Source organism: Macrobrachium rosenbergii, chromosome 2 (genome assembly GCF_040412425.1).
Source record: "Macrobrachium rosenbergii isolate ZJJX-2024 chromosome 2, ASM4041242v1, whole genome shotgun sequence".
Classification (NCBI taxonomy): Eukaryota; Metazoa; Arthropoda; class Malacostraca; order Decapoda; family Palaemonidae; genus Macrobrachium; species Macrobrachium rosenbergii.
In genome coordinates this window covers 49618093-49644311 of record NC_089742.1, presented here as the reverse complement: position 1 = coordinate 49644311, position 26219 = coordinate 49618093, and the positions used below count along the sequence as shown (strand labels likewise).

General features: G+C 33.8%; 1 long non-coding RNA gene across 1 annotated transcript; it reads left to right on the top strand.

The window, feature by feature from the left end:
* The first annotated feature begins 2488 nt into the window (after positions 1-2488).
* On the top strand, positions 2489-11770 carry LOC136846562 (uncharacterized). The gene is made up of 3 exons (XR_010855449.1): positions 2489-2597; positions 5339-5443; positions 7980-11770. It is a non-coding gene; the product is annotated as an uncharacterized lncRNA (long non-coding RNA).
* The last annotated feature ends 14449 nt before the right edge of the window (positions 11771-26219 follow it).

The following is a 26219-nucleotide window of genomic DNA, read 5'->3' as shown; positions in this document are numbered from 1 at the left end:
TGCTAGGGAGTGTTACCGGTGTTCAAAGAGAGATACGTTTTAGAATTATTTTTTCTATAGAATTGAATTTAGGTGATTATTTCCGAATGCACATGGCCTGAGTTCAATCTCATGGGTGGGCAGGGGTTACATCTTTGGTTCTGTTTCCCAAAATATCCACTATGTCACTATGTCCTGTTGAGCTAAGTAGTTGACTTATCAGCAGGTTCATGGGTACCCGCTGGTTAGTTGACTGATGTGAGTTGCAGCCAGGTCAGAGAAGGGCATGGGGCTAACAGCCTCATTCCATTTTGAAGAAAGTGCGCAGGGTAGACCCATATGCTATTTTTCGTCTGTCATTGGCGTTTATGACGCAAAGTAGGCTAAACTATAAACAAAGAGACTTCTTAGGTTTTTGTTATATTCATATTATTATTATTATTATTATTATTATTATTATTATTATTATTATTATTATTATTATTATTATTATTATCCTATGAAAATATATAACATGTTTTTAATATGAAGATATTTAATTGTCATAACATAAAGCACTTAAGTAAATATAAATAAAAATGAAAACTAGTAATTGCCATCTTTCACCGCATATAACAACTACTGTATTACTGTCTAAATTTAGATCTCAAAACATCCAAACATCCAACTTCTCATTAACCAGAGTTGCACCACATCCTTGCACCTTCCAAGTACCCTAAGACTTTGTAGTTTTTTTTTTTTTACTGATTTTTCTATACCAATAAAAAGGAATAGGACTGCAAACACCGTGCCCAAGGCAGTTGGTGATTTTGTCACAGTACGCATTAGAGAGGATGCTATTATTTTCTTGTACCAGAATCTCACCAGCATAGCAGGAGGAAATGGTCATTTGCAATTCTGGGCATATTTATTTCCTCGTAACAAAATGATGTGCACATCCTAAGTCAGCAAAGTCCGTGACGTGCCACCTATTACTACACCTTTTGTTTAATAATTGCTCATGCATTGTCTTATCGAAATTTTATTGCATATTAGAAAGTTAGACGTTCGCGGTTTTATTTTCAATAATTCGTCTGCTTTGTTTATGTTACCAAAAAATCTTAGTAAAAATCCTTATAGGTTACCTATTTTTCAGAAAAATTACGGTTTTATTAGAAATATAATGAATAAATATAAATTAATATATATTTATTAGTCATTTTAAAAATAAATAATTTTATTATTGATTTTAAAAATATAAAGACCTTAGCTCTTATATAAATCGCTGTTAGCAGACGAGACAGAGTAGACGATTTTTTTGCAGGGAAACAAGCTTAAAATAAAACTATAACATTGAGATGAAATCACTTAATGATATCAATATATTTTTATTTTGTGCAATATCGAAGCTTTGATATATTTCAGCCTTGATCTGTTATATACTGAAAAGTTCTAGCAGTGAGTATCTCATATCAAAAGCATTCAAGTTACGTTTTTTTAAAGGTGCCAGTCATTATTTTATGATACAATTCACCGACTAATTTCTGTCATATCCACGAGCTACTCTGTATAGTAAATGATTCATTACTAATTTATTAGTAATAATGAATATTTACCAGAGAGAAATTTCACACAACCTTCTTAAAAAATTATAAACTACCGTCTGTATTTGCAAGATATTGCCAGTGACTATAATGCTCGTTGTTTTAATTGTAGGTTTTAATTCATGTACTCGTGACTTAATTATGCGATTATAGATATAACAAATATTTTTTCACGATACATTTAGCTCAATTTGACTGTATTTTCCATTGTTATCGTATTTATTTTTTTTAGTCCTGTTTCCCATTTTGAATGATGTCTCCATTCTGTTTACAAGAGGACTTCATAAAACCTCCCTAAAATATATCTTATTTTCATTAATAAACCCAAATTTTTACTTTTTAATATTAATTATTATATTTTTATTTAATTATTCTTCTCTGAATACTCTTTTTAACTATTTTTCAATGTTACGTCATGTTTTACTTTAACCCTGGCGTCGACTTTTACTGTTCGTCTGCCTTTTTCTTTTACCAAACATCAATAGGAGAATACCTTTAAGATTTCTAATTGTTAATCAAAACAGACCCTTATTTGTGCATATTACTAGTAAATAATTATGTAATAAGTTATTAATTGTTTTATTATAAAATTTATATCATAATATATTTTTATTCTTAAAATTAATTATATCTAACAATAGTTTTATGTCATAAAAGTCTGCTGACTAATAGATGCCATGTAATTTTTTTAGTCTGATTTATTTCAGAAGTTTTCGCAAAAATATTTATAATATTTAGAACTAAAGAAAAATTTAATCTTTTACTAAACTCCATATGATATTATTTTGATAAAATTTTCACACTCTACTTTAAATCGAGGTTAAATATTAAAGGTAAACAAATAAAGTTGTCAATTACTATTTAATGCCAGGGTTTTTTATTTTAGTTATTTAAACTGTCAATAGATGTCATTTTGCAACGTTTTCTTAACTTCCTAAAGGGAAAATGTGCATTGGTTAAATACATGAACTCTTCTGACACCGTCAAATTGGCTGAAGAACTATGCAAGGTTTCTCGATTTTGGTAACTTTTCTGGTGAATATTTCTATTATATTTGTTCTAATTCAATCTTAGGCCACAGCATTGTAAATTTATAGAGGTTTTGGCTATGCAGTAAATCAGTTAAAGATCACAACCTTAGTGGTGGACCTAACATGACAGTGGTACCTGTGGGCTAACGTTGGCTATTGTAATTAACGCTTCGTTGTACAGAATGCAAGCCTTGACAAGGTACCTCGTAATTTCGTTATTAAGTAGAAGATCAAAGCGACGTGTATCAAAGCTTCATATATTTTTGTAAACAAATTTACACTGAAATTCTAATTAGGGTTAGCATTGACGTGGCATTGTAGCCTGAGGTTCACAGGCAGTGTGTTAGGCATGAATGTATTCCATTCTTGGATTAGGGAACCTTACTAATATGCTACTTATATACTCGAATTGTGATGCAATGTAAGTGTAATTCCTCGGACGGTTGATAGAAACCTCTGCAGTTTTGACACATTTGTTTGTCCCAAAACGCATAATTTGATTAATTCTGGGTTATCTGGCGTCACAACTATCAGGGTCACCGACGCCGCCCAAAACGCGGGTGAGATTTGAAGAGTCGAGGCTGCATGCGGCTATAGCTACAAATGTGCCTTAATACAGTATAGGCTATTCATACATAGCCTACAGGAATAGAAGTTTGATTGTAAAGTACGAAAGATAAAGGAGGTGAAGATTTAGGTGCAGCGCTAACCAATGTGATTATTTTCAGTGTTTTGAGCGTAATTCTTTACAAAAGGTCCGCATCAATATTTGGGGTTTGTTTGATGTGTTGGGTTGTGCCCTTAATGGGGGTCGAGGCGAAGTCCTCCGCTAGGCTAGGTAGGGGCACGGCGCCTAGGTTAGGTTAGGTGGTTGTGTTAAGTTACTGTACATATTAAGGGGTTTTGTATTATTTTAGTAAGGTCAAACACCAAATATTGATGCGGACCTTTTGTAAAGAATTACCGTTTTGAGTTTAGCAGGACCAGAGAAACCCCTGGAAGACGGGAGAAATAGAGAATCATGACTGTCGTGATGAAGAGAAAATATGTTAAATAACTTAGGCTAATGTGGGCAACAACCTTGGGTGGTAGTGCTTGATGGAGCCATAGTATTAGCCTATTAGCGGTACTATGGAACTATGAATTCAGATACCCGATTCTCAGCTGTGGGCTGGGCTATTATAAGACTTATGGCATGTATTTCAGCTTAAGCAAGAAGGAACAGCGTTATATTATTACAGCAGTTTAAATTAGGCAAGAATTTATATTGACTAAACTAAATGACAAAAAATATGAACAGGGGCATTCAGATGGCTTAACTTAATCATACTATGGTTTTAATTTAATGCCTGGTCTTGTAATTAGAGCTAAATAACATTGGAAGTATTTTTAAGAGGTTATCATCAAATGGCTTGTGAAGTCCTTTTTAGGTTTTAAAGGAAACTATATTGAGAGTTGTTGCATTTTTTAAGGAAAAGGCCTTTTAACATTGTATTGCTCAGCAATGTCACTGAAATCGTGATTTCGATTGACTGGGTGAAATGTGGTGTTATGGGGTGCTAGTCTCATATAAGTTTGCAAAACAGTGCAATTTTTGGTTATATTGGGAAGTTTTTTAGGCTATGTTGTTGGTATGATATTCAGGTTATGATAACAATTCTTTCCAATTTAACTTACTCAACGTTTGCTGTCGATGTGTTGTGATTACAGATGAAGTTATGCATTAAGTTAGTCTGTTTTTAATAACAATCCATTAACAGGAGAATGTGATAACTCAAAGCTGGGAATGTCCTTTATAGTTAGAGCTTTTGGTACCATAGTTGCACAGAATATTAAGCTAGCTGATTAAGCGTATTCTGTTAAGAATCTTCTACTATAGATGTAAAGCTTATCAAGTTGAGTTAAGCAAGCTTTGTGTACATGTTCATCTTTAGCAGTATGTTGCTGTGATGCAAATAATTATTACAGGGAAAATGTTGAGAGAGCAAAGGCATTACAGTGTTTATAAGTAGGATTAATAATTTTCATTATTACTGAATTAATAACAACCTTAGATATACTGCAAGTTTTCATTGAAATCCAACCTGTATGTGGTATTGTGTAGGTATATGTCTTGGCCGGTCTTATTTGTGGAAGTGAAAGATCAGAATTTCCGATTCAACATCAATTGGGCACTGATTTCCACTTGGTATCTATTTGCCAGGGAATTTATGTGTTGTAAAATGTCAGATTGGTTGAGTGAAGAGTAACCCATTAACTAGGTATTTTATTATGCTATTAAAGGTTTTACATATTATATGTTTATATTAAATGTTTTTAAATAATTGTTGCTAAATCCTTAACAGTATTTTATAATGGAAGCACTGTAGAGTTAATATCAGAAATTGATAACAGTCATTTCTGTCAGTTTCACTGAATATCATTGATGGGAATTTTTTTATTCATATTATGATATGTAACATTAGTAAGATCTTACTGATGTCAAGTTGCAAAGTGAGAAATTTTGAACCAGTCTTGAAGTCAAGTTTTATTTAGCTGGAAGAAGAAATTTTAATAGACAAAGTGAATTTGGTTGGAACATAATTATCCATGATTAACATTGTAGTTGGTCAAAAATGTTAATGTAACATAAGAGTTTAAAAGTGAGATTTTATGGCCAGTGTATTGGAGAAATAGAACTTTTTTAACCTAAGAATACTCTCAGATCTTTTGTAATTAAAATTCAAGGTCCAATATTTATTTCAGATTGAGACAAGGAGGTTGCTGATCTACCCTATTACAGAAAAGTTGCATATCTGGATGGAAGGATAGTGTGCTTAAAAATTTCAAGATTTTATCAGATATACAAAAGTTAAGTTTTTCAAACATTTTTTTAGGCTCATATAGCAGTATGCTTTTGCTGCTTATTAACTTTAAACTTAAGCTATGTAAAAGAGGTTTTTAGAATAGATTATTCTTGAGGTTATTTGTACATTCTTGTGCCTTCTGACTCTTTAAAAGTACAAAGCCTTGAAATGACCTTGTCAGAACCTAATAAAGACAGTTGATTACAGGTGCTCCAATCAAGTCAGTGGAATTAGGAAGAACCCACCTCAGATAAAATGCTAGATAACCTTATGGTATATAGCACACTCCTAATCTGGTAGTACATACCAGAAATCCCCTTTATATCCAAGGTCCTGTTGTTGTAGGTGGGCTTTACCCAAGAGCATTATCTAAAACTGGTTCTCATTGCTTATATTGATGTAGTTCCTGTCCCTACTACTGCTTTAAATGACTACAAGGTAGCTGGAGTAGCTAAAGTGTCCAAGTTTTTCCCACATGGCTTCACATGCCTGGTCATGACTTGTCATCAGTTGATAAACCCAATGTTTTGCTGAAAATAGGTTTTGTAACTTAGATTATGTAGGATGAAGTTAGACTAATTCCGTAGTCCTGGATTTTGAGTAGTTTCTGCACTGGTCCAATTCCTGTTTCATTTCAAGATATTTGGATTAGGTATTTGTCAGAATTGCTTCCTAAAACTGACAGAATCCCATCTACAATCCCAGAGGAAAATCTTTGGAGTTGAGGTTATGCATTAGACTGAGGAAATTATGTAGCTTTGATGGAATTGTCTCTTTATTTCAGAAATATACATAAAATGGCCTTTTTAGTGTATACGTAAGTAGCAAATCAATTCAGGGAGTTGAATGCATTCAGTGAAATGTAGCAGGAATTGTAAAGTAGATTATGCCTGTATAAAGTAAATAACGTCTCTGTTGGGTCTTGAATCCTGTTCTTGTCTCTTGAAAGATCACTACATATAGCATTGTAGTCCAGATTAGTTACACATGACTATAATTGACTAGTAGGAATACTCACAGTTCAGAGTGATGGTTTGGGAGTTATATTAAAGGTTTGTCAATTCAAGTAGTATTACATACATAGAATTCTAAACTTCTCATAAAGAATCAAATTCATACATTAATTATAGCTATCATTCCTTAGAAGTAGACAGTTCATTTGAAAGCTCTTGTAATTTTTTCCGGTTTTGAGGATTTAATCTAAAAGTATAAAGTATTAATAAACTAAGATGATGGGTAGAATCATGTCATTCATATGTAAAATTTGTAAGATTGACTTAATCTTCAAGGAAAGTTTGTTTTGAGATCACGGGTTTAACTGAGAAACAGCTTCTTTTCGTTGTTGAAGATGGTTGATATCATGTTGCACTGCTCAGACAAAAGCCTTGTGTGAATCATTTATTAGAGCTCATGTAAATGGGAGGAGCTCAGCAAAATTGACCTGAATATCACTTGATGGCGTAAATAGAGAACTGTAAAAAAGTAGAAGCTGAGTGAATATGAAATGAGGCATTTGTGGGGAATCTTATTCCTTGGAGGGATGGTAATGTTGTTTAGATGGAGACTAAAATATGTATTAAGAAGGTTTATTTAAGAGTGACTTCATTCTGTATCCATTTATTTGGCATTGACAGTTTAGAATTTTAACATGTCCATATGTGTTTTAACTTTTTAATGGAGATGTTTGTATTTATTATCTTGAATGCCTGAATTGTTTATACTTTTGCAGAACAAGTCATTGAATAGTTCAGGTGACTTATGATCAAGAGTTCTCTTGGTATGTGATAACATACACATTCATGGTTAGTTGTCTGCTTCATTACTTCTTTTTATCTTCTATTTCACAGAAGGGCAAAGTGATACTATTTAAAATTTTAGACTAGAAACTTGGAAAATGGCACTTGTAACTGTAGTATACAAACTGTTGCAGCCATTAACTCTGTCTTCACAGACAGATGAACTAAGGAAGTAGGACTATTTTAATAATTTCTTAATTTTCCCTTTTATTAGGATGTGGGTAAAATGTTGTTTCCAGAATTGCCTTATATGACAGGTTCCTTAAGAGAGAGCTAATTGGAGCAATTAACCTTTATTTCTGAAAATTATTGAGCCAACAAGGAGAGTTGAATTTTGAACAAATATGCGTGGAAACATTGTTGGTGATATAATAGATTTTGCCAAAATGTATAAATTTTTAATGCACATTGTTGGTGAAAATAGATTTTGCCAAAATGTGTACATTTTTAATTATCTTACATATGCTATAGCCAGACCAAGTAGCAGTAATAATAATAATGATAAAAGTATTATTTATGTCAAATATAGACGCATGTGTTATGTTTTTCTGTTTGAAATTTTCTCTTGAGAAAAGTAAGATATCCTTGATAAAGGACTACAGACTTTCAGTGCATGTCTAAAAAGACTCTGACCCATCTGTGCCAGTCTTTGTTGCAGGGAGACCTTGGTAATAGAATGCTTGGAGTCTGGTAAAAGACCTGTTGTGTTACATGATTTAATTAACTTGTCTCTCAACTTTTCAGGAAGTCTTCAACAATCCAGTTCTGACTAGCAAGGGGAAGGCACAAGTTCAGAATGTCTTCAAAATTAAACAAGTTTACAATCACTTGATCATCACCGAAGTGCTATCTCTACCATGAGTGGGGACAGTAAGATTATATGTCAATGAAAATCTGCCTTGATCTGATCACAACTTGAACTCTTGATCACCACAATGGATGTCACTGTCAATACCAGTGAACAATATAAATTGCACTTGTTTTATTTGTGAAAGTGAGAGAAGATGCAGCTTTACTCTTTATTAGATTTGTGTTTGGTATTGGAAGATTTTAATCTCTACTTGCAAGTAGGAAGAGATACTGTTGTCATAACTAAATTAGTCTTAGTGAACAGTGTAAACCATAATTCCACGATTATGGATGGTATTTCCTTTTTCACTTTCTAAACTAATCGGGTTAAGTTTTTAATATTGTAAAATTAGTTTTGCAAGGTGTAACACTGCCTATTGACATAACATTTGGTTGAGTTCAGCATAGCTAATATTCAGTTTAAAGAAAAACCTCAGGACCCCTAGCTTGTAGCACTGTGATCCAGGATATATAGATATTACTTAAATCACTAATCAGCTCAGTATCGGCCATCAGGTAGTTCATTTTGTGACTTAATTGATAATACCATGTGAATAATGATAATAAGGATGATGATGGCCATTAAATTAAGTATATATTTCACTGTACAGTAATTCATGTTCAATATGAGCCATCAGGTGCCATTGTAAGGGTAAGGATGAATTTCTTATCGATTTAATGTCAGCTATGTTGTGGTTTCAGGAAGCATTGTATACATGAATTTCATACTTACAAGGTAATTACTGTAATCATTTTTCAAGATACAGTACAAATTTTTTACAAATATTTTCTATTAATTTTAAAAATATATACAAATATTTTCTATCAATTTTAAAAATGTATTAGGTATCAGGTATCAGGTACAGTCCAACCTCTTAAATCCAGGAACCTTGGGGCCAGGCCTTTGCCAGACCACAGAAAAATGGAATATAGAGTACACCCCTAAAAAATGAAGCCCCTGTGTAAACATAGTCTAGCAAGTTAATTCCACATACAAATAGCCTAGTTGCTGACTTAGCTTACTACAGTACTTGGCTAAGTTCTGATACAACTTCTTATCATTTTATTACTCATATGTTTATAACTTCATACTGTATAATTTTCTTTAAAATAGTGTACTTTTAACACATTTAGCCTACATTCCCAAGTTGGCCTAACGGTAAATCAACTATTTAACTTTGCTCAGAATCTGCAGAATATTATCAGTGACTTTTATCTCCTAATTTACTACTGTCATGATTATTGCTATTAGTTTCTTTGTCATTTATTTTGATTGTATCGGGTAATGAAATTACAAAAATAATGAACTTTGGCGATCACTTAGTACATTTGACACTTTGCCGTCAAAAAAGTAAACCAAGTACACCGCTACCTGTCGAGGAAAATGAACACTAAACATTTGCTAACGAGAAGGAAAGGATAGCATAGATAAAGATTTATGCTTGCACTTCTTACCTCTAGCATCATCTGATCACATGGGTGGCATATCGAAAGGGTAAATATACAGCTATACGTGTAAAAGAAATGATCAAAACCTTATCACCTATAAGTCTTTCAAGCACTCTGAGAGTAAGGAATTCGTGCATTACCAGATGTTTCATTGTTTTGGTTAAAAGTTTTAATTGGTAGAGCCTCAAGTGGAATCTTTAAAATTATATATTCATTTAAAGTTAATATTGAAAACATATTTGACTTCTGATATATCCATTACTAACAATTATTTTCACAGGAACAAAAGAGATATGGCATTATTTTTTGCTGTCGGGAAGTTGTAAACAATATGTGGCGCCACCCCCATGGCCGCTCAATGAACTAATGGTGGCTGATTCAAAATCGAGCCAAACCATACGAGATCCCGGACCACAGAATGCCGGTTTTAAGAGGTTCGACTTTAGTCTGTTTTAGGTTACATAGTTTCAGCATAAACTTATCAGCTTCATGTTAGAATTAATTCAGTATGAAAATTTAATGTCAAATGAGCTTGATATCAGCGATCAGGTACAGCAGTTCGTATAGTTCAATATGCATAGTTTATTAATCTAAAAATCCCATTAGTTTGATATCAGTTATCAGGGGGAGAAGACATGTTAAACATTTGGTTCAGTTATGACATTATTGAAAACAGCGGTTGAGTTAGTTATAACATTGATCTGTCATTTTTGGAGATTATTGCAGTTTAGATAATTTTGTATTATAATTTTGTGTTTAGGAATGTGTGCACTGAAATTAAAGTAATTTGCTTTAAGTGACAGCAAAATGATTACCATAGCATGAATTGTAACTTCACAGACAGCGTGTAAAGTAAAATATTGCATAAAAGCTGTAGCTCTGAAGCAAACGGGAATTGCAAAGCCATATGGACAGACATCAGTTAGTCTAGGATGCATGCTGTACATAATCCCATAATATTAGGTAGTCCAGTGTGCTTCAACAATCAGCACTGTATCAAAATTATTAGGTATCAGTCAGTCTTATGTTACAGTAAACATCTTTCTTCTGTTCAGCTACTGAGTTTGTTGGATATCAGGTAATTGACAGTTCTGAATGTGTCCCCTAAGGGAAGCTATGATATGCAGTATCATTTAGTTCACAGTTCAGACTACTGTATAATTCTGCCCCATATCGACATAGTAATTATCTGGATACAGGGATTTTTACCAGAGTTCATATTAGATTATTAAGTGGCAGTTAAATTTTTTAGTTTCCCTTGTGTTATGTTTAATAATTCATTGGTTATGAAGAATTTTTCTTGTGATGTACTATAAAATTTCTTTGTAGTAGCTAGGGATAGCTTAGTGATGTATAAGTTGCAAGGCCTTACCTGCATAAGACATAAATGACATGAAAAAAATGCTTTTATTAATGTGAATTTATAGGATTCTGTACAGAATCCCCAATGCTGCAGTGTTTTGACATGGAGAATATGTGCTTGTGTGTTAAGGTTATAAGTCATACTCTTTCTTTATTTAATATCATAATATTCCGATTGAATCTCAGTATTATGGTCTTATCAAGATTCAGTTAATGGTAGATGTCAAAAATGTAACTTAGAAATTTTAAAAATTAGAAAATTATTGTAATGCCAAATTGTACATTGATTTTGTTATCAAAGGACTTTTGTATTTCAGCTTTTTGCTCAGTTCTTACAAAGCCTCAACTTTCATTTTTAGCTGTGAAATTAACTAAGGCCATTTTTAGTAGGTTCATGGTACAATAAAGAATGAATGTAATTGAGTTAAACTGTAATGACACCAAGAAATATTTCTATAAAATTGTAACAAGTAGTCACTTTTTGGTTCTATAGACATTACAGTGTAGGTTTGAGAGGTTTCAAGTTTGTAGACAAAAATTAATACAAAATGTTGCCTTTGCCCAAAGTATGTAGTAATCTAAAGTAGTGATAATTCTTTGCAGTTTTGTTTAGCAACATAAACTAAGGTTGAGAGATCTTTTTTCTGAATTACTATAAATGGTATAGATATTCTTGCTAAAAGGCCCCCTTGGCCATTTCATTCTTGCTGGATTTTCCCTTGTTGTGAAATTGGCAAGTACTACTCATTCAAGGGCATTTCCTCAGTCTTCTGTACAAGCTTTAGCACATAAGCACATGCAGATATGCAACACTGACATTATAGTGTTGCACGTTTTGTACAGCAGCTGAAGTTCTGATCACTTCAACACTTGACACCAGTCTCTCTCTCTCTCTCTCTCTCTCTCTCTCTCTCTCTCTCTCTCTCTCTCTCTCTCTCTCTCTCTCTCTCCTTCCTTTAAAGGAATTTTGTCAGATTCTTGGTTTTCAAGTTTTTCCAAATTTTTAGGTTTTCTGATTAAATTATTTTAATAATAATAATTTGCTTAAGTGACCCTGTGCATTTTACACGCTTTGAAGTTTCCTTCATCATTAACACACTTGGAGTATCCTTTATTGCATTGCTGAAGCAGCCCTGTGCCCTTTATGCTTTGCTGAAGTCAACATTCTTCTCTGAAGCATCATTTCAAACTCCATACATTGCTGAAGCCTTCCTATACACTGTACATGCTTAGGATCATCAGTACACACTTGGTGAATTTTCCTTAAGTAATCTTGCTGCCTTTCTGAAGCCTCCCACACATGCTGTACACAGTAAGGCCACTTAAGCTGTTTCCTTCCCACATGGACCAAGTTCGTACTCTGTTCGTAGTATTTTCATTCCTGAAATTCTCTCTTAAAAACAGACTTCTAAGCATTTCAGTTTTTTGTGATCATAAGTGTTTGGTTCTGAGATTTTCAGTATCGGAAACAATAGTAAAACTTGGGTGTAAGGTTTTTTGTGTTCGTCACCAAAATCTTAAGTGAATTTTCAAGTTTTGTTTCATAAATTTTAAGTTTCATGTATTGTGCCATAATTTATACATTGAATTTCATATTGTATTAATTTTTGAGCAAGGAGGCATTTTATGCTAAGTACTGATAATGATTTATATTCATTTGGGAATGGCAATAGCATTATAATGAGTGACACTGAAGAAATGCTTTTGATAAAATTAAAATTATGATGTGTAATAGGATTAGCAAATGGGAGTGCAAGTATTTTTTTTTTTTTACTCACTGTTACCCAGGCTTTTAAGAACAAAGTGAAAACTGGAGTATTGTCTTTAAACATCGGACTATACTATGAATCTGGAAATTTTAGAAAAAAACAAATGATTTATTGTTCATAATTAAGGGACTCAAGGTGAAGTACAAAAGTCCTCATATATGTACACTGTAGATAGAGAACTTTGGTCAGCATTGCAGTGCCTCGTGGAGGGAGTGTTCTCGGCAGGAGGTATTATGACCACTTATCAGCTTTGAAGCCCACTCAAAAACTGTTGTCTAATCTGATGGCTGATTGCCTAAATGAGAAAACCCAATGGATACTTCCTCTGTGCTCTCCCAGATGTATTCCTGTTTTTTTTTTGCTGCTGAAGTGTTAGATCCTTCCAAAAATATAAGAAGACTTGTATACAGGTAGTCCAAGGGGGTTGGTAAGACTACCATTGTGGCAAGCCTTATGACCATTTGTAAATAAGTAAATGCTTGCTTGACGTGTAGTGTCTTATGATCTGGTATAGAGCCTGGAGATTTTTTCTACCAGAATTTTGTATCAAACAGAAGTATAATAGCCAAAAAAAAAACCTGTGAATAACATGTAAGAAAATCTATGAATTTCATACATTATGACATTCTGTTTTTGTTCTTTGAGATTTCTTGCAGGACTTTCTTCACCATCTTGTTGTGGAACGTGTCTTGTATTAGGTATTTTAGAAAATTTGAAAAATTAAGCAAAAGACAAGTGGTTACTATGAATATATCATTATAAGTTATAGTTTTTATGTAACTGGCCTTGTGCTGAAGAATTCTTATCATAGAGAGCTGTATATAAATGTACTAGTAAATATTTGTAGGTAGGATTATTTGATCTGTCTTCAGAGACCTTTAAGTCAAAGATTAGATTATTTTCACTATGGAGAATTCAGTTTATAATCTTGGCATGAATGACTTTAAATTCCTAAATGAATAATTGTCATTCTGAGGAAATGTTTCTCTGAATTGTCACTGTATGCTTCAGAACTTATTAGGTTGTGTTCTTTAAATTACCGTTTCCTGGCCAGGTTCACGTAACTTTATGGAAGTAATATGGAAAACTTTAACTCAGAGAACATCGTTTACGGAGGTTAGAAGGCTTATTTTATTGGGCAGAATTTATCAGTTTTTGCTGATGTTTGACTTGATTAACAGGAAAACATGTTGATTTTTCCTGCCGTAATTTACATAAGACTTTGTTCCACAAAATTATTGATCAATACTGATTATGATTTATATTCTGCCAGATGTCTCGAAGGTTTTAAATTAAGTGTATCAGAACATATATAAAGTTGAAAGTTATCCTTTTGGTCAAGTATGACAATACTTTTAATTATCATTTGCACACATGCAGTCATTTCAAAAGGGGGTACCAGCTTGGGGCTTAAACACCTTCTATTGTTAGGCTAACATTTCATTTGTGTATTTGACATAAAGGAGGGATAAATACCACAACGTTCAGTTTTAGAGGATGTTCGAGAAGCCTTACAAATTTATACCATTATCAGTAATTAGACAAAAATGAATGTATAAACATGGGTCCTGTAGGAAGTTTGATGGCTGTGGTTATCCTAGGATGGATATTTAATTTATTTGACAAGGCTGCCAAAGTACAGTAATATGTAATAATGGTGTCTTTGATGCAGAAAAGGAAAGGTTTTTGGTACTATTGCCATATACTCTACTAAATGGCTTGTTTCTCTGAAATATACAGACTTTACTGAATTCAAAAGGTGGATTTTAGAAAAATAATTTTAACTTTATAATTGAAAGCTTAATTGACATGAAGTCCCTTGAAAAGCTTAGTAAGATTTGGATGAAATAGAAGGTATGGATAAGTTAGCTGTCCTTGGCTCACGAAAGTGACTCGGATATTGATTGCCAGTTTTGGAGATGTGATGGTCCATTGATATCACATGGTTGCTGCTTCTGTCAATGTTTGTTACTAGTGTAAGTGTTACAATGGTTGATGAAACCCAGAATTAGAAAAAATGTTCCTGAATGGTATTTGGTTATGTTAAAGTGGAGCTGCTTTGAGGAATTTTGTGGTTCGAAATATGTAATAAAAGATTTGATTTTATAGCTTTGTAGATGAATTGAGATGTAAGACTGGTATAATTTTTTTATTGCTACAAAGTTTAGATGGACCTCACTTTTTCATGGTACTTTAGAGCTCACTGGAATAATAGCTGATTTTACATTTAATATACTAGATCTTGGTTAACTTGTTTAAAGGCAGGAATCAAGGTACATATTGTGACTTTTCTGTTTCACACTGGTTTGCAATAAGATGCCAATGGATTAATGTAGATGTTTTGCTAGTTTTGATCTTCTGGAGTTTTAGAAAGGTCAACGTTTACACTATTTGTATAGTAGTTATTATATTCAGGAAGTATACTGAAGATATCTTGTTGAGGACTAAAGGTATTTTTCATTATGGTGGTATAGAGTTTAATAAAGTTCTTGCTTGTAATGCTTTAGAATGATAGAAGTTAATAGAGTAAAGTTTAACATTTATAATATTGTTAATAATGATACATTAGTTTGGTTTACTCAGCTTTGCCAAGAGGCTGCTATCAGTACTATGTTCTTTTAGTTTGTGATAGTAAGTTTTGATGTATTGGGGTACAGGACATTGTGATCGTCTACCATGTGACTCTAAAAGGTAGATTGTGATGGAATTTTTTATTCTGTGAGCAAGGGATTGCTAAGTGTTCATGATGTTCTAGTTTTGGTGATAGAAGTTTTGATTCTTTGAGCAAGGGATTCGTAAGTGTTCATGATGGTCTAGTTTTGGTGATGGAAGTTTTGATTCCTTGAGCAAGAGATTCATAGGCGTTCATGATGGTCTTGTTTTGGTGATGGAAGTTTTGATTTCATGAGCAAGAGATTCAAAAGTGTTCATGATGGTCTAGTTTTGGTGATGGAAGTTTTGATTCCATGAACAAGAGATTCAAAAGTGTTCATGATGGTCTAGTGTTGGTGATGGAAGTTTTGATTCCATGAACAAGAGATTCATAAGTGTTCATGATGGTTTAGTTTTGTTGATGAAAGTTTGGATTCCATGAGTAAGAGATTCAAAAGTGTTCATGATGATCTAGTTTTGGTGATGGAAGTTTTGATTCCATGAGCAAGAGATTCAAAAGTGTTCATGATGGTCTAGTTTTGGTGATGGAAGTTTTGATTGCATGAACAAGAGATTCAAAGGTGTTCGTGATGGTCTAGTGTTGGTGATGGAAGTTTTGATTCCATGAACAAGAGATTCATAAGTGTTCATGATGGTCTAGTTTTGATGATGAAAGTTTTGATTCCATGAGCAGGATATTCAAAAGTGTTCATGATGGTCTAGTTTTGGTGATGGAAGTTTTGATTGCATGAGCAAGAGATTCATAAGTGTTCATGATGGTCTAGTTTTGTTGATGGAAGTTTTGATTCCATGAGCAAGAGATTCATAAGTGTTCATGATGGTCTAGTTTTGGTGATGGAAGTTTTGATTCCATGAGCAAGAGATTCATAAGTGTTCATGATGGTCTAGTTTTGTTGATGGAAGTTTTGATTGCATGAGAAAGAGATTCATAAGTGTTCATGATGGTGTAGTTTTGTTGATGGAAGTTTTGATTCCATGAGCAAGAGATTCATAAGTGTTCATGATGGTCTAGTTTTGTTGATGGAAGTTTTGATTGCATGAGAAAGAGATTCATAAGTGTTCATGATGGTCTAGTTTTGTTGATGGAAGTTTTGATTCCATGAGCAAGAGATTCTTAAGTGTTCATGATGGTCTAGTTTTAGTGATGGAAGTAATAAATCAAGACATTTTAACTATGCCTTACTTAGCCGACAGGCCAGATCATGACTCTTGAAGCCAGGATGTGGAGGATGCAGACCATAAAGAGTTTTTAACTTCCCATGCTGAAGTTGTTGAATTAATTTATGGTTGTAATGACTTAGCAGAAGAGACTGGCAACCAATTTGGATTTACCTTCGGATCTCAAAGCTTTGCTAGGGCCTAAGAAAGAGGCAAAGTCATCTCTAGTGCTAGGGTTGCCATGTTTCAAACATGCTGGCGGAATTCTTAAACAAGTGAATTCTCTTATCTCAGGTCCGGATAACTCTACGCCCAGTAGGTCTTTCAAGTTGTTACCACCACCTTTTCCCAACATAAACAATTTTATGCAACTTCAATGGATGCTTTGCAACCAAGGCAATTCAATCAAGAGCTAGTTCAGTTAGACACAAGTATATCCTTGGACCAAGTCAAGTCAGAGGGTACATCCTTTACCTTTCAGAAATCTGCAACATTAGAAGCAACTTTTTTCAGCCTTCCAGGCTATTTCATTGGGAGACCTGTTGTCAAAGGCAGTGGCAAAGATCTCTTCCACTGCGATGGCCACCTCTGAAGACAGTGCCTCTTGTATTAGATTGTTACAGTCTGGTGGGAAAACCATCTCTTTCTTGACCCATCTAACAGCTAACATGTAGCTGCTTCAAAGAAGGGATTCTGTCCTCTCCAAGTTCTCGAGGTTTATAAGTACTTATTCGGTGTTAGCCTTAAGGAGTGGAGACATTTTAAGTTCTACCTCTCTATTTCCGAAAGACCATCTAGATTTAGGAATTGATAGACCAAGAGAGGATAATAATGACAGGCTAGTACATCAAGCTGTCTCAAAGTCATCCATTCCAGACCTCAAACATCTTCCTATTTCTCCCCAAAGAAGTCTCAAGTCACGACAGTTTCACGCAGGGCTCGTCAACCCTCTCCATCTCCAACCAAGAAAACTCTTCACCAGTGACCCTTTCAGCCCCACTCTTCCTGACCTGGGGGAGGAGGTAGAAGCAGGGCCAGGGGAGGTAGATGGTAGGGTTATAAAAATTTGAATTGATTTAAAATTTGTCATTTTTGGACCAAGAAAGTTAGTGTCATGACAGTGGAATATGTCCTATAGAAAGTATGAGTTGGTGAAAAGTGGTGTATGGCATTCAGAGAGTAGTTTTTCTTTGATAATCTGATATGGTATTTAGATGTTATTTGGTGACAATGGATTTCATATTCAGATCTCTGGTAGTGACAGTTGATTTTGTATTCAATACTTTGTAGTTGACGGTCGATTTAGTATTCAAAAGTTCACTTTATTGACATTGGAGTTTAGTATTGCTAAATTAGTTGATGACTGAAAATTGATGTTCAGATATAAATTTTGGACAAGGGAGTTTGTCGTTCAGCAAGTTTGTAACATCTGAGTTTGATGTCATCATCACTGTAATATTGAGTTTGAGTTCAGGTTGTATGTTTGTTGAAGTAAGCTAGGCTCCTGGTGATAATATGGGATTGCCTTGTTTGTGGATGGTGATAAAACTCAATATTCATCATCTTCAACATCATTTGTATTTATAAGATGAAGTTTATAGTGCAGAATATTTCAGTTGGTTTGTGAATGATGTATGAGATTCAGAAAGCATTTGTTGTTATCAATCAGTGTTCAGAAAGTTTTTGTTCTTGCGTATGTTTTGATTTAGAAAGTGTTAGTCTGTGTTACTTTTAATTTAATGCACTATTAGTTTTTGATGGTTTTACAATTTGGGAATTTTCTGATGATATTTATGGCATTCTTGAAGTTCAGTTGGGACATTTTTGCATTCAAGTAGTTTGTCATTATGTGATTCTCATAAAGTCTGTTAAACTGTGATACAGTATTTAGACTGGAATTCTTTTTCTGCTAAACTGTAATACAGTATTTAGACTCTGGAATTCTTTTTCTGCTAAACTGTGATACAGTATTTAGACTCTGGAATTCTTTTTCTGCATTATAATTTCCCTTTAGAGAGCCTTATTTTTATATCTGCATTGATGGAGGTGTGATAGTTTGTTAGTTTGAACATACATGCTTGTTCATAATGTTTGTTTGTTGATTTGTTGCAGTTTTGCCAACATAATTTCTGTTAGCTTCAATAATTTTCTTTCAAGTTCTGAATTTGTGAAATTTTGCCAAGTAAGTCTATTAATCTATGATCCATTTGGCTAGAGTCTGTGTGTGTGTTTTCAGTAGAAACCTGTTGGGTTGTAAGATTTTTTTAATTGGTAACTTTATTTCTTGGAAATTGTTGGCTTTGGAAAGGTTTGTGAAGGAGTGAATTTGCATAGTTTTCCACGTAAACATGGAATTTTTTCTTTTGAAATCTTCGAAATCTTTTAGGTTGTTGGCCTATAAAGTTTGTTGGTTTGGAAGATGGTTTTGCTTAAAATGTGAGTTACAAAGTTTTTTTTTTTTTTTCTTTTTCCAACGTAAAAAGTGTGTCAGTTGGGGAGAATTTTTTTATTAAAAAAGTCGGTCAGTAGGGAGAATTTTGTACAAAAAAAAAAAAATGTGATTTTGGGGGGATTTTTATGCTTAAAAAATCTCTCTTTTGGAGTCTTGTTATAAAAAATTGTCAGTTTGTTTTGTACCTAAAATTGTGTCAACTTGAAAAGTTTTTGGGAGAGTTTTGTACCCAAAAAAATATCCTAAAAAGGTTTTTGAATTGGGAGACTGTGCTTGGGGGATTTTTGTGCTCATGTCTCAATGTGGGGAAGTTTTGCACATAAAAAAGGTGGTCATTTTGGGAGAGTTTTGTACCCAATATGTCTGCCAGTTTGAGAAAATTTTATAACTAAACGTGTGTCGGTTTTGGGTAGTTTTGTACCCAAAATGTCTCAGTTTTGGAGAGTTTTGTCCTAAAAAAAATCTGTCAGGTTTTGGAGAGTGTTGTACCCAAAAAGGCTATCATTTTGAAGAGGTTTGCACCCAAAAAGTCTGCCATTTTGGAGAGTTTTGTATTTAAATAGACCGTCAGTTTGAAGGGGTTTGTATCCAAACTTAGATAGACTGTCAGTTTGAAGAAGTTTGTACCCAAAAAATCTGTCAGTTTGGGAGAGGTTTGTACTCTAAAAGAATGTCAGTTTGGTAAAGTTCCATGTCAAAAATGTTTCAGTTTGGCAGTGTTTAGTCAGGAATTAGGTTACTATTCTTGAAAGTGTGAAGTAAAAGGTCAAGATTACCTCTTAAATGCTGACCAAAACACAGCCGTAAAGTTATGGGGAACTTACAGCTTGTCAGCAGTTTGATATTAGTGTTTTAAAAATTCAAGTCTTGAGGTTGGAATGGCTTTATTAAAAATAAGAAAAAATTATACAGGAAGTCTCCGAACACTGGTACAGTACATTTTTGGTCATGAATGTGGTAGTGATAGTCTGATTTTAGTTATCAGTGTGATGTCACAGATTTTTATTGTCTTGTATCCATGCGTTATTGAGCTTATGGAACTGAAGTTTTCAGTTGTAGTGATTTATGTGAAATGGCAATATTCTTCTTCTTGTAGCTTGTTCTAGTTTGAAACCAGTTTTCGTATACTCGTCTCTTTTCAGCATAAAACAGCAATTTATGTATTCCTGTATTTTATACAACAAATTTTTCAGCCCTATTGTGAAAAGCAATACTAAAATATCTTTATCATTGTCATATAAAATCTGGAAGCTGAGATACCATTCAGATTCCTAAACACCCTAAGGAATGTCCTAGTGAGGTGCGGGATATACGTCCCTATTTAACTGGCAATGGGATAACTTTGTAAGGTGTTATTGCACAGAGCCTAAAGTGACCTGGTGGTCCACGTGTACAGTGAAGGTTGACGTTAGTCCGACCTGCTGCCCTGCTGGGGTAGGAAGAATGGGGCAGGAGGATATTAGCTTTGCACGTCTCTTACCATTTACCTGACTCAATCACTTACATTGAATGGTGTTGGGCCATAAGACGACTTGTTAGGTATTTGAGTCACTTGTCTGCTTTTGAGGGGACTGTATGTGTCTTGGTTGAATTAATTGCTTTTGTTATAACAGATACTTGAGGATGACTTGTCATTTTGAATAAAATAAAGGCAGTTGAGTTTTGATTTAGTTTACTTGAAAATTTCCAGTAAGTATCATGTTCTTCAAGACATCTGAGAAGAATACTACAGTTGACTATTCATACTGAGCAATTAAGTCTTGCAGACAAAAGTTAAAATTCATGTAAATTGCTCTTTGCAAAGATAAGGTCACAATAACTTGAATATATAACTTGAAAGTAATTCGAATGTCATAAGATGTTTAAAAGTTTTAATTAAAATGTCTGCATAGTCTTGTGATGATAAGGTTTCAACTGCACATCTCATGCTAGTATGGCAACCACTGAAAATCGACGTGTATATCATAGGCATTCTGTGACAGTTTAAAAAATCTTTAATTCAGCAAAAAAAAAAAAAATCTAGTAAAGTTAACTAAATTAGCAATTTTTTTGAACCATTAAAGATTAAGCAATAGCAAAGTTAATAAATACGTAAATGTGCATACCCCTTTGTTACATTAGGTCAGTATCAGCAAATAATTGGCCAAGTAAATTAAGCTGTAATCTGGTAAATGGTGTATATGTTGCGGGTTGTAATCAAATGCATCTTGGCAATAAAGTTACATAGATGAAGTTAGGAAAAGGTTGAAGGAATGAAATCTAATATATCTGTAAAAGCCAGTATTGGATATCTCGTTTTAAAAAGTTCATTGCTACGGGGAATAAAAGAATTTGAAGTTAATTGTATTACGTATATACGTATCTAGAACAAAGTGTATGACGTATATACATATCTAGAACAAAGTTGTTAGCATATTTTCTGATATTTTAGCGTTTTAACCTCGCCATTTACGTCAGTAGCCAGTGTCGGTAGCAAAATTAAAGTCTGCCATGGTTAGGCTTCAATTTGGTCACCATTATTGACTTTTTGCGGTTAAATTTGACGGTAAAACTCGGGGAATATGGTAAAGGAAGAAGCTTTTTGCAACCGCTTATAGTTCGGTATAAAACTGAATTCACTCCAATAAAAAAAATAGGTCAGTTTTCCATATAAATAATTTTGAAAGTACAGTTAAATATCCATATTTCTTAATGTTGGTCACCTAGTTATCTATAAAACCTTTAAGATAAGAATTCTATCAAATGTGAAGCCAGTATTAAAGTAACGATGCTCGAGAGCGTACATTTATCGTAGTTACTGTTGTATAGCTTAATGTTGTGTTTTCTATGAGAACGAAGAATAGAGACCCGTTTTCTTTTACAAGCGTGAGGCAAGTCACGTTCGGAAATCTCAAAGATAATTTAAAATGTATGTTTAACTCACGTAGATTTTCTTAAAATGTTATTCATAGGTAACACAGGCTTTAAAATTTTTTTTAGCTATTCTATTTCCCTTGTGAACAAAATTACAGCAGAAAATCTCTACGGTATTTTCACTCCATGTTTCGTGAGACTACTCGTTGAACCAAGCATTTTCTTTGGTAGTATTTAAGTCACTGGCAACAGAATGGTCATTAAAGGCTTGTCCCAGATGTTCTCTTACCCCTACCCCTCCCACCTCTCATGGACTCCTTATACATGGTAGGTCTTCCAATCAAGGTTCCTACATTCTTCAGCAGTGAAACAGAAAACGGGAGTATTTAAGTTAGAGCGCAGAGGAAAGTAAACAAGGTTACCATTTAGGTATGCTGTCAGCTAAGAAAACAGCTTTTTGAGTCGACTTTAGAGACGTAAACTGGTTATATCAACCCCGCTGAGGACACTTACTTTTCATGACACTCTAATGGTGGCCCGAAGACATTTTTCTCTTAAGGAACAGAACCCAATAAAAATGTTTGGATTTAAATAAAAAAAACATGGTAATTTTAGATTTTTATTTCCCAGCTCTTATGTACATACTTCACTATACAGTACTACAAAGGTCATGACCAACATTATAGTTCATTACGTGTCATGCCTAACGTCATTATAAAGGTGCAATTATACCGAGCCCTTGCTTTGGTTATAACTTGTTCATGGCGGTAAATCTACGAAAAAATCAATTCGGTAGTTGGCCCTTAACTTGTGCTACATTACGAGATTAAGTCCTGATCATACATTTGAGTTAAGCTTTGCGTACACAAAATAATGGATTCACTGCTACTTGAAAAATCACCATTCCCTCTCCTTAAACTATATTGGTTCGCTGGCATTTACAAAAGAGACTTTCTAAATGAACAATTTTTAAACAATATTAGTTGGTTTTGGGCGACTTCCTTCAGCAGATCTTACTCGAAAATATCATTTTGACCTCAATTGGGTACTTGTCAACATATTGGCCCATTTTTCAATATTTTTTAACATGCAAGCCACCAATGACTTCAGTACAGCGTTTCTCTCCTCAAAATAGAGCTTGGTGTCTTAAAATCTCACATGAGGCTACGGTATTTTTTTTTTTTACCAGTGTTCAATTGGTATTTCACATTCAGCTTTGCAAGCCTTATCAAAAGGCATGCTTAAAGATTTCACCACAGCTTTACATATATAGCCTTTAGGTTAATTATTTTTTCTATGGTTCTAAATCTCATTTCAGCCAACATCCTATATTTAATCCTGTAACTATATTGGCCTTTTTACTTTTCAATACTTTTACTTACCTTATTTCTGCAAGCCATCAAAGACTTCAGTACGGATTTTCTCTCTTCAAAAACACAACTGGTTGTGCCTTAGAACCCCATATGAGATTACCGTATTTTTTTTTTTTTTTTTTTTTTTACCTTTTGGTTACTTGGTATTTCACAAACTCATACCACAAAAAAATTAGAAAGGAATTGAAACTTTTCCATTTCAACAATGTAAATCCACAAAACTCCTAACTATACCAACCTACAACTTTGGAACATTCTGGGAATCTATCTCAAATAGTTGCTACTTGAAGTTTGTTCCATCTAACAAAGATGGTTTTGCACTACTACACATTTAAATTTTTCTGCCTCTGGGAGCCCAGCAGATTTCTCAGCCAGAAATCGTCATCACTAAAGACTGCAGTCAAGCAGAAAATGGGTTAGAGGAAGATACATGGTAATACCAATGGGCACATCTACAATCCTACAGTTTTCATCCTACTGTGGGCTATTCTTAAGCCAATGGAAGTAACTATGAAAACTATCAAGACATCTGCAATGCAATTACGCAGGAACCTGTATTGTGACAGACTTTGAAAGAACACATGACCCTTGGGAAGCATCTATCTTGTTTTACAGCCAACTTAACAGATGTGCATCTTACATATAAAGGTAATGATGTAATGAAAAGAAATGCGTGTTTCTGTTCAGTTTTATCCTTAGAAATAAACAAGAGCAATTCTTGGTATAGTTGGGTATATAACCAAATTAAAAACTGCAGCAGTAGCACAAGACAGCTGATGCAAAAGCAACATTGGGTCACGAATGAACAAGGAACTGAAGGATGTTGTAGGGACACAGGAGAGATAGCAGGGACAAATGTCTCTGAAATTCTTCAGCAAACTTGAGTGGTAAGATCACCTCTAACAGAAGGCAAAAGTCGAGAAATCTGTCGAGAAGCATGGATTACAGCATTAATAAGAGGAGTGATCCAGTCAAGTGGAGAGCCAGATTAATTCTATTTGAGCAAGTAAAACAGGCTACAGTATTTCGAGTCACTTTTGATATATATTATAGCCATGAAAGGAGACAATACTGTGAACAAACTGAACTACCAATGACTACTCAACAAGCAATCATGAAAAAACAATAAAATGTGAAAGACAAGATAGCAATAATGAATAAATCTGCAGCCCAAACTGACAGACTTTAGCATAGGAGATAGAGGGATGAGTCATTTCCCACTTCTAGAAGACTACATTTCCTTCATGTTCAGTCTGCCCTTACAGTACATGAAAAACACAGCTCTGTGATTTACACTCAACACACATTATTACAAATGGTAAACAAACCTTGACAAAAATAAATAAGGGCCTAAATGAAAAGATTTACATGCTTGTCTGATTACCACTCGTCTACCTTCTTTTATTCTGCATCCAGAACTTGGGTACTTTTGTTTACATCATTCTTGTATGGAAAAAAAAGTATACCTTAGTTTTACCAGACCACTGAGCTGATTAACAGCTCTCCTAGGGCTGGCCCGAAGGATTAGACTTATTTGACGTGGCTAAGAACGAATTGGTTACTTAGCAACGGGACCTACAGCTTATTGTGGAATCCGAACCACATTATAGCGAGAAATGAATTTCTATTATCAGAAATGAATTTCTATCAACAGAAATAAATTCCTCTATCTCTTCATCAGCCGGCTGGAGACTCGAACTTAGGCCTAGCGAGTGCTAGTCCACAGCTCTACCGACTTGCCCAACGAAGACATTCTTGTATGAATACCATCAGTTAACATGGGTTAGCAAAACACACAAAATATTTATTGTAAAAAAATGAAACTTCTTAAAATGCATAAAAAACCATAAATAAAAACTCATGAGTAACATGGATTTTCAAAACAAAAAAACTGAAATTCATTAAAATGCATAAACAAAAAACAAACAATATGTATTTAACACATTACACAAACTTTTCCTAATGAACTCATTCTGCCTTTTCAATCACGACTAAAAACAATGATTACAAAGTACAGTGCTCACATTTGATAGAATGCATAAATTACATATAAGTACAATTAAATTATGCATTTTGACCATTAATGCTCTCCACCTTGTCTAATAAAACCTCCAGTAAATTTTAAATATTTGACTGAAACACAATTCCAAAGGAAGTGTTATGCTCTATCTTTGTAAGTCTTACCTCTGTCTCAAGTTTGAGTGGGATCAAGTTTTTTTTTCTTTGCAATGTAGCAGAGAGAATTCCCTTATCCATTTAAAGAAATTTTGTGTATGTAGAAGCAGGTTGCTGGAGGGAAATAAGAATCGAGAACTGTCAGTTTGATTCAACAATAGAAAATCTTTATAAAGAAGCAACTATCGGATAGTACAATGCATAAAGAAGAGTATACAACACAAATTCGTTTATCTTATGAAGGTATCTGACTAAGTATATTAAGAAAAGCAAAGGGTACCACATTCTTTTTACAGGTGAGGGCACTAAGAAATAATGAAAGATCTTGAGTGAAGCCAATAACAGATATGGTACTATACCCATATAATTTGAGATAAATGCAGTCCATTGAGAATCAGTACCTAAGTTTTTTATAAATCGTAGTCATGGCAGATGCTACATAGGAATAATAAAGGAAGGCACCTGGGAACTGCTATTTAAACATGACTTGGCATTAGCAGTAGAAACAGGTTCACCTGGAAGTTTTGTTTTTTGTATTCAAAATCTAATATTAAGTATGAGTAGCCTACATTAATTTTTCTAAAAATCAAACCAAGGTTACACTACCATCTCTCATTTAAAAAGAGTACTGTATGGCCTAAACATGACAAATATGTTCTCCCATTTACAACTATAGTAATACAAAAATATACTGTAATCATATATTTGTATTATATACCTCAGTGCCTTTATCAATTTTATTTATAAAATATCTCTAGTATTTTACAGAGATTTGCTTTTTTAGAATGATTTACAATAACCTATATTTGCTTTTTTTGGAAATCTAAATTATTAAAATAACTTTGTATTTCAACTACAATTGTTCAACTGT